Source organism: Parus major, chromosome 23 (assembly GCF_001522545.3).
Source record: "Parus major isolate Abel chromosome 23, Parus_major1.1, whole genome shotgun sequence".
NCBI classification, from domain to species: Eukaryota; Metazoa; Chordata; class Aves; order Passeriformes; family Paridae; genus Parus; species Parus major.
In genome coordinates, this window is record NC_031791.1 from 2898514 (window position 1) to 2906811 (window position 8298).

Here is an 8298-nt window from a genome sequence, read left to right on the forward strand (position 1 = left end):
TGCCTGGAAAGCAGGAGGTTCCTCCTAGTAACGAGCAGCCCCGTTTCCACAGCAACCTTAAAGGCCCACAGGTGCCGCCTCACCAATGGACCAGCTGTAGCATTTCTGGGGGACACCCAGCTAGTCTCCCTGCCCAGCACCCTGGCCTCAAACAGCACGCTGTCCCCCCCAGCCAGCAGCCCCCAGTCCATCTCCCCAGATAACACCTGGGCTCACCCACAGCCCCCTCCCTGCACTGGGACCCCCAAAGGGTGCAGACCCCCTGCAACAAGAGAGACAGGACCCCTCAAACTTCCCCTGCGCCCACCCTGACATCATGAGGAGTCGGTGGTGACCTACAAATGTCAGGCTGACAGGTTAATTAATTTCCCTCTTCCTTGGGCTGTTATCAGATGGAATCAGACGTCACCTGAGACTGTTAATTGGGCTAATTATTCCAGTTTCAGATTTTAAATAATTAGTTACTGTTGACTCCAGCCCAACTTCCACATTTTTCTATAAAAAGGTCAGATGGTTCCTGGATCCCAAAACCCATGAGATGGAGTTGAAGGACTCCAGCAGCAGGGGCCAAGCACACCAAGACTCCTGAGCTGGCTGGGGACACTGGGGACAGCAATGGCTCCTACCAGTGCCATGTACTCATGCTGATGCTGGCAGAAGAGGGACATCCTCTGCCTCAAAGGCAACAGAGGGAAGCCAGGAGAGGGAAAGGGGGTATGGAAACACAGGGTGGAAGATGGTGGGGTGGGAGGGAGTCCCTTTCTCCCTCCCTACTCTAGCACAGTGACAGCTGGCCCAGGCTGAGTTCCTTGCTCAGGTTGAGCCACAGTAAAGCCCCCAGCAGAGCCCAGGTCCCGTTGGGCACCTCATCCCTCCTGGTTTGACTCCCCAGGGCTGAAATCTCAGTGCAGGGTTTTCAGCAGCTGTGATTTTCCCACAGGGTTTCCCTGCAGACACTGGGCACACAGGAAGTACCTGCCCTGCAAAGGGTGATGGTGGCCAAAGCTATACCTGGTGCCCACGGGCTCCCTGCAGGGGCTACCTGTCACCTGCCCAGGGCATTGTGGACAGGGACACGCTGGGCAGAGGGACAAGCATAACCAGCTCATCCCCAGGCTCATTCCCTCAGGAACACCATGCTTTCTCCCAGCCTCATCCCCGCTATTAATAGCCTTCACTAGCCTCCTCGGGAGCCATTTGCATATTTGATTGCAACTCCGGGGCGGGGCAGGGCCTCTCAATCAGCCGCTCCCGCAGTCTCATTTGCATGGGTTGACATTTTGTTCTGGGAGCAGTGACACCGGCACTGCGGTTGGGGACACGGTTCTGGGGGGCCGAGGTGAGCATGGTGCCACCAGCCAGCAGTGCTGCCCCAGGTGCTTCACATCAGCCAACCTGCGCCTACCGGCAGCACTAAGCATGGCCGGCAGCCCCTCCCTGGCTGTCCCTGTCCCGTCAGGGAGTGATGGAGCCTTGGTGGCCCATGTCCCTACGTGCCCTGTCCTGCCCTGTCCTGCTCTCCAGCCCGACTCACAGCACCCCGTTCCTGTCCGACCTGCCCGGCGGGACGATCAGAAGAGCCAAGTGGAGGGAAGGCTGTGCCCAGCCCGGCGGGTAGGGTGTGGGGCGCCGGGCACACCGGTGGGAGGCAGGGCGTGGGGTGACAGTCACAGAGCTCTGGGTGGTTTCCCATCCCACCAGCCCTGTCTGGAGCTGCTGGACATCAAAGGTCAGAGGCAGGGCGGGACGTCCCCAGGGAAACCGGGAGACCTCGAACCCCAGCGCGCCCGTGGGCACCCCCAGGGGGAGCGAGGCTTGGGACCGCCACCGGGCCGGTTCGCTCTGCGGAACTCACAGCGTGGAGCCGGGGCCTGCGGCGGGGGATCAGCACCGGGGACAGCGCCCGCCGCCAGCGCCACCATGGCCAGCGCCACCACCACCACCGCGGCCACCATGACCACCACTGTCACTACGGCCACCACTGCTATTGCCGTGGCACCACCGTGGTGGCCACCAGTACAGACTTCCACCACGATAAATTCCCACCACGAGCACTACTGCCACAACCACTACGGACACCACTGTCACCACGGCCACCACTGCCACCATGGCCACCACTACCACTAGTGTCACCACACCACCCAACAACATGTGCCACAGGCGGCCGTCCTGCGGCCCCGCCACCAGCCCCTGTGGCAGCCCCAGGCCAGGGATGTGCCAGACAGCGGCAGGAGGAGCTGGGCGGCTCCAGGGCCCCGGGCAGACAAAGCCGGGAGCTGTGTCCCAGGACGCCCTTGCTTTCCCCCGGCTCTTGGCATCACTTGGCAGGAAAAAAACAAGCCAGAGTGAGGCGTAGGATCAAGCCTCAGGATGACAGGGATCGGGAGACGGCTCTGCTGCTTCCCTTCCTCCTGCCTCGGTTTCCCCTCCAAGAAAGCACACCGGCGATACAGGTTTGTGTCACGGAGAGGCAGGATGGTGGGGGAAACCACAGAGCGGTACGGAAGGACCCAACTGCCACTGTGACTGTGCCAAGGAGAGAACTGAAGACAAGCAGGGCTCGAAGCACAGATGTCGGCACCGGCTGTGCCGCTCCCCAGCAGCGGGGCCGTCTGGCAGACAGAGCTGGGGCTCTCCCGGGTTGCACGTACGGACCGACACACACACACAGAGGCGACCCTGTCCCTCGCACGCACAGAGGTGCAGCCCTGCCCTGCTCCCCACACCACCAGTGAACAGGCCCCACTCGGCACACCCCCTCCCCCAATGCTCCCAGCCCCCAGCCTCAGCACACACCCCCCTGCAACACACGCAGCCCTCGGCCCCGGTGCACCCCCGCACAGCACACAGCTCCCCTCCCAGCTCCGCAGGGAACGGGAGCTGAGACCTCGGGGCTGGCATCTCCCCACCCTGGTCGGGCGAGCTTCCCGGCTGTGCCGAGGCTCGTTTGAGCAAGGGCTGCCCGGGAGCCACAGGCTGCACACCGAGGCGAGAACGTGGCTGCCAGGGAGGAGGACTCGGCTAGGAAAGCGTTAGGGCTGTGGGCTGCCTGGGGGCTCCCGCTCTGCCCGGCCCGGGGGTGCTCGCTGAACTGGCACAGCCGAGCACAAAGCAGGGCTCTCCCAGGACTGGGGCTCCGCATGGAGCCCCCTGCAAGCAGCCAGGCCCTCTCCCCTCCCACCCACCACCCCACTCACCCTCCGCCGCTGCTAAGCCATGAAGTTGCCGGCCTGGGCTCGGCAGGAGTCGGAGGATGGCCGCGGCACAGCGGCTGGATTCCCTCTGATCCCGCGAATTCCCTGCGGGCCGCCCATGCCGCGGCCAGGCCGCGCAGCGAGGCCGGAGGCGTCCCCGGGGTCACGGCCACCCACGGCAGCGCGGCGGCCACGCTCCGGGTGCCGACACCGGCACCGGCACCTTGCAGCCGGGAGAGGCGGTGGCGGAGCCGTCGCCCCCGCGCGCTGGGGACACACCCACGCGCGCTCCCCGGCGCGCTCGGCCACCCCCGCGCACCGACACGCACCCCCGGCAAGGGAATGCCGGCAGCGCCCCACGCCCACGCACCGCCCCGCATGGACAGACGGACAGGCGGCCCCACACCCTGATGGATGGACAGACACCCGGCCCTGCACAGACAGATGGACACATGGCCCCACACCCTGATGGACAGACAGACAGGCAGCCCCACACACTGATGGATGGATGGACACCCAGCCTTGCACACACAGATGGACACTTAGAGGCCCTTCATCACTGCACCTCATGACTACATGGCCATGTGCACCTGGCTGCTCCCACTCCCAGCGCCCCATGCACCCCACACCCACACACTCCTCTGCACCCCACAGGCCCCTGAGTGCAGCCCTTGCCCCCAGCAGCTCCCCACACACACCTGCTGCACAGGAACCATGTGGCTCCCCTACCATGGGGCTGTCCCCAGTGTGCCCCCACCCAGAGAGGGCCCAGGGGAGCCTGAGGCATATGGATGTCATAACATAAAACATGAAACCTGAGGCCATCCCTCAGCTCAGCTTCACAGATGGCACCAACCTGGGGCACATCAACCACCACAGGGTCTTACCCCAACCTCACATCTGGGGACACCAACCACAGCAGGGACAGCCACTTCCAAGGCATACAGTCATGCAGTATTTCCCCACTATCAACCAGTTCACCCTTCCCAAACAAGTGTCCCAGCACCTGTTGTGCCACCACAGCACCAGCATTCCTTCAGGAAGATGAGAGGTTCCCCAGGAATGGGAAATCAGCAGGTCCTGTCACAACAGGACTTGATACCTTCAGCTTTTGCAGTCCTCTCACTCCAACACAGCACCCCCACATGCCTACAGACAGGTCGTTCTCCCCCTTCCCTCTGCCCACCAAAAACTTCAGCTAATTCCCAGCCCAAACAGCTCCTGATAGTCCTGCAGGAGAGGGCCAGACAGGCAACAAGGCCCCATCACCACCTGCTGCCCAGAGCTGCTGATTTAAGGCCAACCAGACTCCTGGTGAAACACTGAGTGCTGGCAACCACGCCGTAAACATCTGCTCTTCCAACGGCATCATGATTCACAGGCTATTAATTGGGGCACAGCAGCACTGGGAACTGTTTGCATCCCCTGGCCTTGCTCAGAGCCACAACTCACTGCTGATAAGGTCTGGGTGTTGGAGACAGAGCCAAACCTGGCAATGCACTGGTCACAGTGGAGCCTCACCGGACCGGCCATGGGGCACAGTGCCCAGCTCCTACACCAGCTGCACGGACACGTGGGAGCAATGCAGAATGAACCCCAGGAAAGCAGAAGCAGTGGTACCCAGTGCTTGCCAGAGACACTGTGCCCACCAGAGCAGGGGCAGTGGGCAGGCTGCCTCTCTGACAGGGTAGATTGGCAGCTGCTGGGAGTGCTCTTCAAGTCACTGTCACCAAACATCAGTGTGCTTCCATAGGGTCTTCCAGCTGCTGAGCACTCACTCCCAAGGGTACTGATTTCAAGGGGAGCCACAGAGCAGACCCTGCTTGGGCAGCATCAAACAAAGGCTGTGGGGAGCCTCCAACAACAGCCAAGAGAAATCTGAATTCAGAAGCTGATTAGAAACCATGTCATGGCTTCTTCCTGCTCCAGTATTTGGGGAGGAGTGAGCTGGGGCTGACACGGAAAATCTAATTAAGATTGAGGACAGGTTGCAGAGGCACTGACATAGGCACTGTGGGAGCACAGCTGCTTGTGGGAGGGGGACACCGGGTGCTGCAGGACCCCTGGCCCCGCAAAAATGGGGAAGGTACAATTGATTCTTCTTAGTCCAATGGGCACTTTCTCGCCTGCCACGTGCTGCAGCGGCTGACAGAGAGCAGCCCAGCCTCCCCACAGCTCAGCTTTTGGACCCATGGTGGCCAGGCCCTCTCTGTCCCCCTGCCAGTGACACTGTACAGCCCTGGGAATGAGCTGCTAAGCAGGACAGGGTGATCAGAAGGGGCTCAATCCTGCCTGGTGTGGGGGAGGTGAGTGCGGAGTGCTGAGCTGTCTGCTCTGTCCATAGCTTTCCAGGTGGACCCCCGATGCTGCTGCTCGTAGAGGGACCAGGCATCACACGGCCATTGCAAAGGCCATGATCTGAAGTGATCTGTCAGATCTGTCCAGTGATCTGAAGGCCACTTTGTCAGAGAAGGCTTTACACATGGTTCTTGGGGATGGCAAGGCCCAGAGGCCTGGCTGAAGGGGCACTACACAGGGTCTGCAGCATCAGGCAGCACTCCTCACATCCCTCTCCCCTTGCCCTCTGCAGAACCTGCCATGCCCTGTGCCACCTGCATCACAGGAATGTCCTCTCTGCTGCGAGGAGCTGCCACCCCATGGCCAGGGTGACCCCTGGGGCACGTCCAGCCTCAGTCCCCAGCCCCCCGCCCGCCCCTCGAGTCCCCCGCTACTGGCAAGTCTTGCCTGCTATTCTTAGCTCTCCAGCGCTGCGCTCTCCCAGCAATGGCACTGTATATTACTATTATTGCTGGCTGCCAACATCTTGAAGCAGGCAGCCAGGATCATGATGGGGCTTCCACACCCCTGGTGACCTGTGATTCGATCCTTGCTGGGCTCTGGTCTTCAACAGGCTATTTCAGGAAATCAGATTTGATGGCCAGAAGGAGCACAAGCCACACATTCAGCCCCTGTGCTGAATCCAGGCTCCTCCTGCTTCTGCTCAGATCCAGATTTTACCTTCGCCTGTGTTGGCAATAAGGGCCAAGAGTCACCTTTGGCTCCAGATCCAAATTTCTGGCTGGGTGGGATCCAGGGTTTCGGCTCAGTTTGTTGGAGAGATGTGAGCGTCTGCAAAACCTGGATCTGGAACCCCAGCCCCCACCGCAGCAGCACCACCTGGGCATGAGACCCCAGCACGGGGCCTGATCCTACCCTTGAGGGTGGGCAGAGATGGGGAGACCCACACCAGCACAGCCACCAGCCACCCACACAGGCTCTGCATCCCACAGGTCCCGACACGGCTCTGCCTCTGAGTTACTAGTGGGGAAGCTGAAGGAAGAGCCTCCCCCAGGCGCCCCCAGCCTGGGCTCCCCAACAGCCTCCACTCCTCCCTTGCCTTGCCCAAGCTTCTGGGAGCCAGGCCCAGCAGGAGGACTGAGAGGGCTGGGGGCTTCTCCTCCAAGCCCATGTGGCACAAGCCTTGGAACTCAGGAGGGAGATTTGGGCACCAAGCTCAGCACCATCTCACCCAGGCTTGGAGGGAGGACACCACGGTTTTGTCACTTTGTCCCCTGAAGCAGGGATGCCTGGAGCTGGTGCTGGTGCCCTGGCTCAGTGGGGTAACAACACCCAGGGCAGCCTCAAACTTGGTTCACACCAACACCTCCCCACATCAGTGCTCCCATCATCCCCACAGCCAAAAGGGGTCCCTCCAGGCTCAGATGTTCCACGGTCACTTTGATGGCTATTTTTGCATTCCCAGCCCTGCCAGCACTGTAATAATGCTTGAAAGGGCTGACATGCTCCTTCCAGCCATGCCCATCAAGCCAGTGGCCTTCCTCCTGCTCCATCCCCACACAGGCTCAGGGGCTCCGAGTCATGGATGCATTCTGAGGGACAGTGGGAGCATGGGGGTGAGAAACTGAGAAAGACCAAAAATTACAGTAATTTCCCTAAGGAGAATCTGCACTGCTGACCAGATCCTGCTCCAATTTACACCAAGGAAGGCTGCCTGCTCCCAGCCTGGATTCTCACAGGGATAACCAGCACCCACCAGCTGGGTTCTGTCCCTCCTTCCTGGCCAGAGGATCTGCTGTGGGAAGCACAGCCCTGGACCCTGCAAGGGGGGTGACATGCAGGGCTGGATGTCACAGGATGGAGAAAGACCAGCGGTCCAAGCACCAACTTATTCAGCAGGTTTGGCACAGGACAGAGGGACCAGACCGACTCCTCCAAGAAAACCCAACAATCTGGGGGAAGGAAGGCAGCAGGAGGAGGGAGCACCCAGACAGGGACCCCCGAAGAGCTGCTTGCCTGCCAGGCTGGGTTGGACCATGGTGCCTGCATGCAGGGTGGTGGGCACAGCTCAGCTGGCTCCCCACGCCAGTTTCTGGCGTCCGGCCAGGCATGGTCCTCGCAGCCAGCGCCGCCCCACCGGAGGGATGGTGAGAGGGAGCCCACTGGGCTGGGGAGGGGTCCTGGGCCTGCCCCAAGCCCTCTGCAGCGGGAGAACGCAGGATGGCTTGCGTCTCCATCCGGGAAAGGCTGGAGGGGCTGCGGGCTGTGCCTCCTTCTCCAATGCCTCGGGCAGCAGGAGATGGGGATGCCCGCTGGCAACCCTTCTCCCCCACCCACCGGGGAATCCTAGCGGAGCTGACCACCACGGTACCGGTGAGACGCCCCCGGCCACTCCCCGGCTCCCTCCTCCGCCATCCCCTCCCCGTTCACCAGCGGACACCCGCTCGGCGGGTCTGGATGGGTCCGCAGGTGACACGTCCCGTTCCCGCCGGGCCGGTTTCGCACGGCTCCGGTGCCCAGTTGGTGAGAACCCCCGTCCGCAATGAGCACCGCGGACCCTCGGGACTGCTCCCCCCACCCCCACGCTGGGCACCGCGGACCTCGGGGACCGGCCCCACTCTGCGCTGGGCACCGCGGTGCCCCCGGGACCGTGGCCGCCCCCGCCGCTCTTACCCCGCTCCCGCCTCCTACATCCTCCGGCGGCTCCCGGGCGGTTCCCCGACGGCCTGGCGCGGCCGCTCCCGGCCCGGCTGGTCCCGGCCCGGCTCGGTTGGGCTCGGATGGTCCCGGCTCGGACCGGGCCGGC

At 62.3% G+C, this 8298-nt stretch overlaps 1 protein-coding gene across 4 annotated transcripts in view; it reads right to left on the reverse strand.

Annotated features, from left to right (window-relative positions):
• Window positions 1-8281, reverse strand: part of DLGAP3 (DLG associated protein 3) — a 26411-nt gene extending 18130 nt beyond the window's left edge. For 3 of the 4 annotated variants that reach the window (XM_015649401.2, XM_015649397.2, XM_015649400.2), the window contains exon 1: window positions 8166-8281. The gene's annotated coding sequence lies outside the window, so the exon portion shown is untranslated. Of the gene's footprint in view, window positions 1-3197; window positions 3368-8165 lie in introns of those variants that run through there. The other variant, XM_015649399.1, reaches the window with a different exon arrangement.
• Between the last annotated feature and the right edge of the window lie 17 nt (window positions 8282-8298).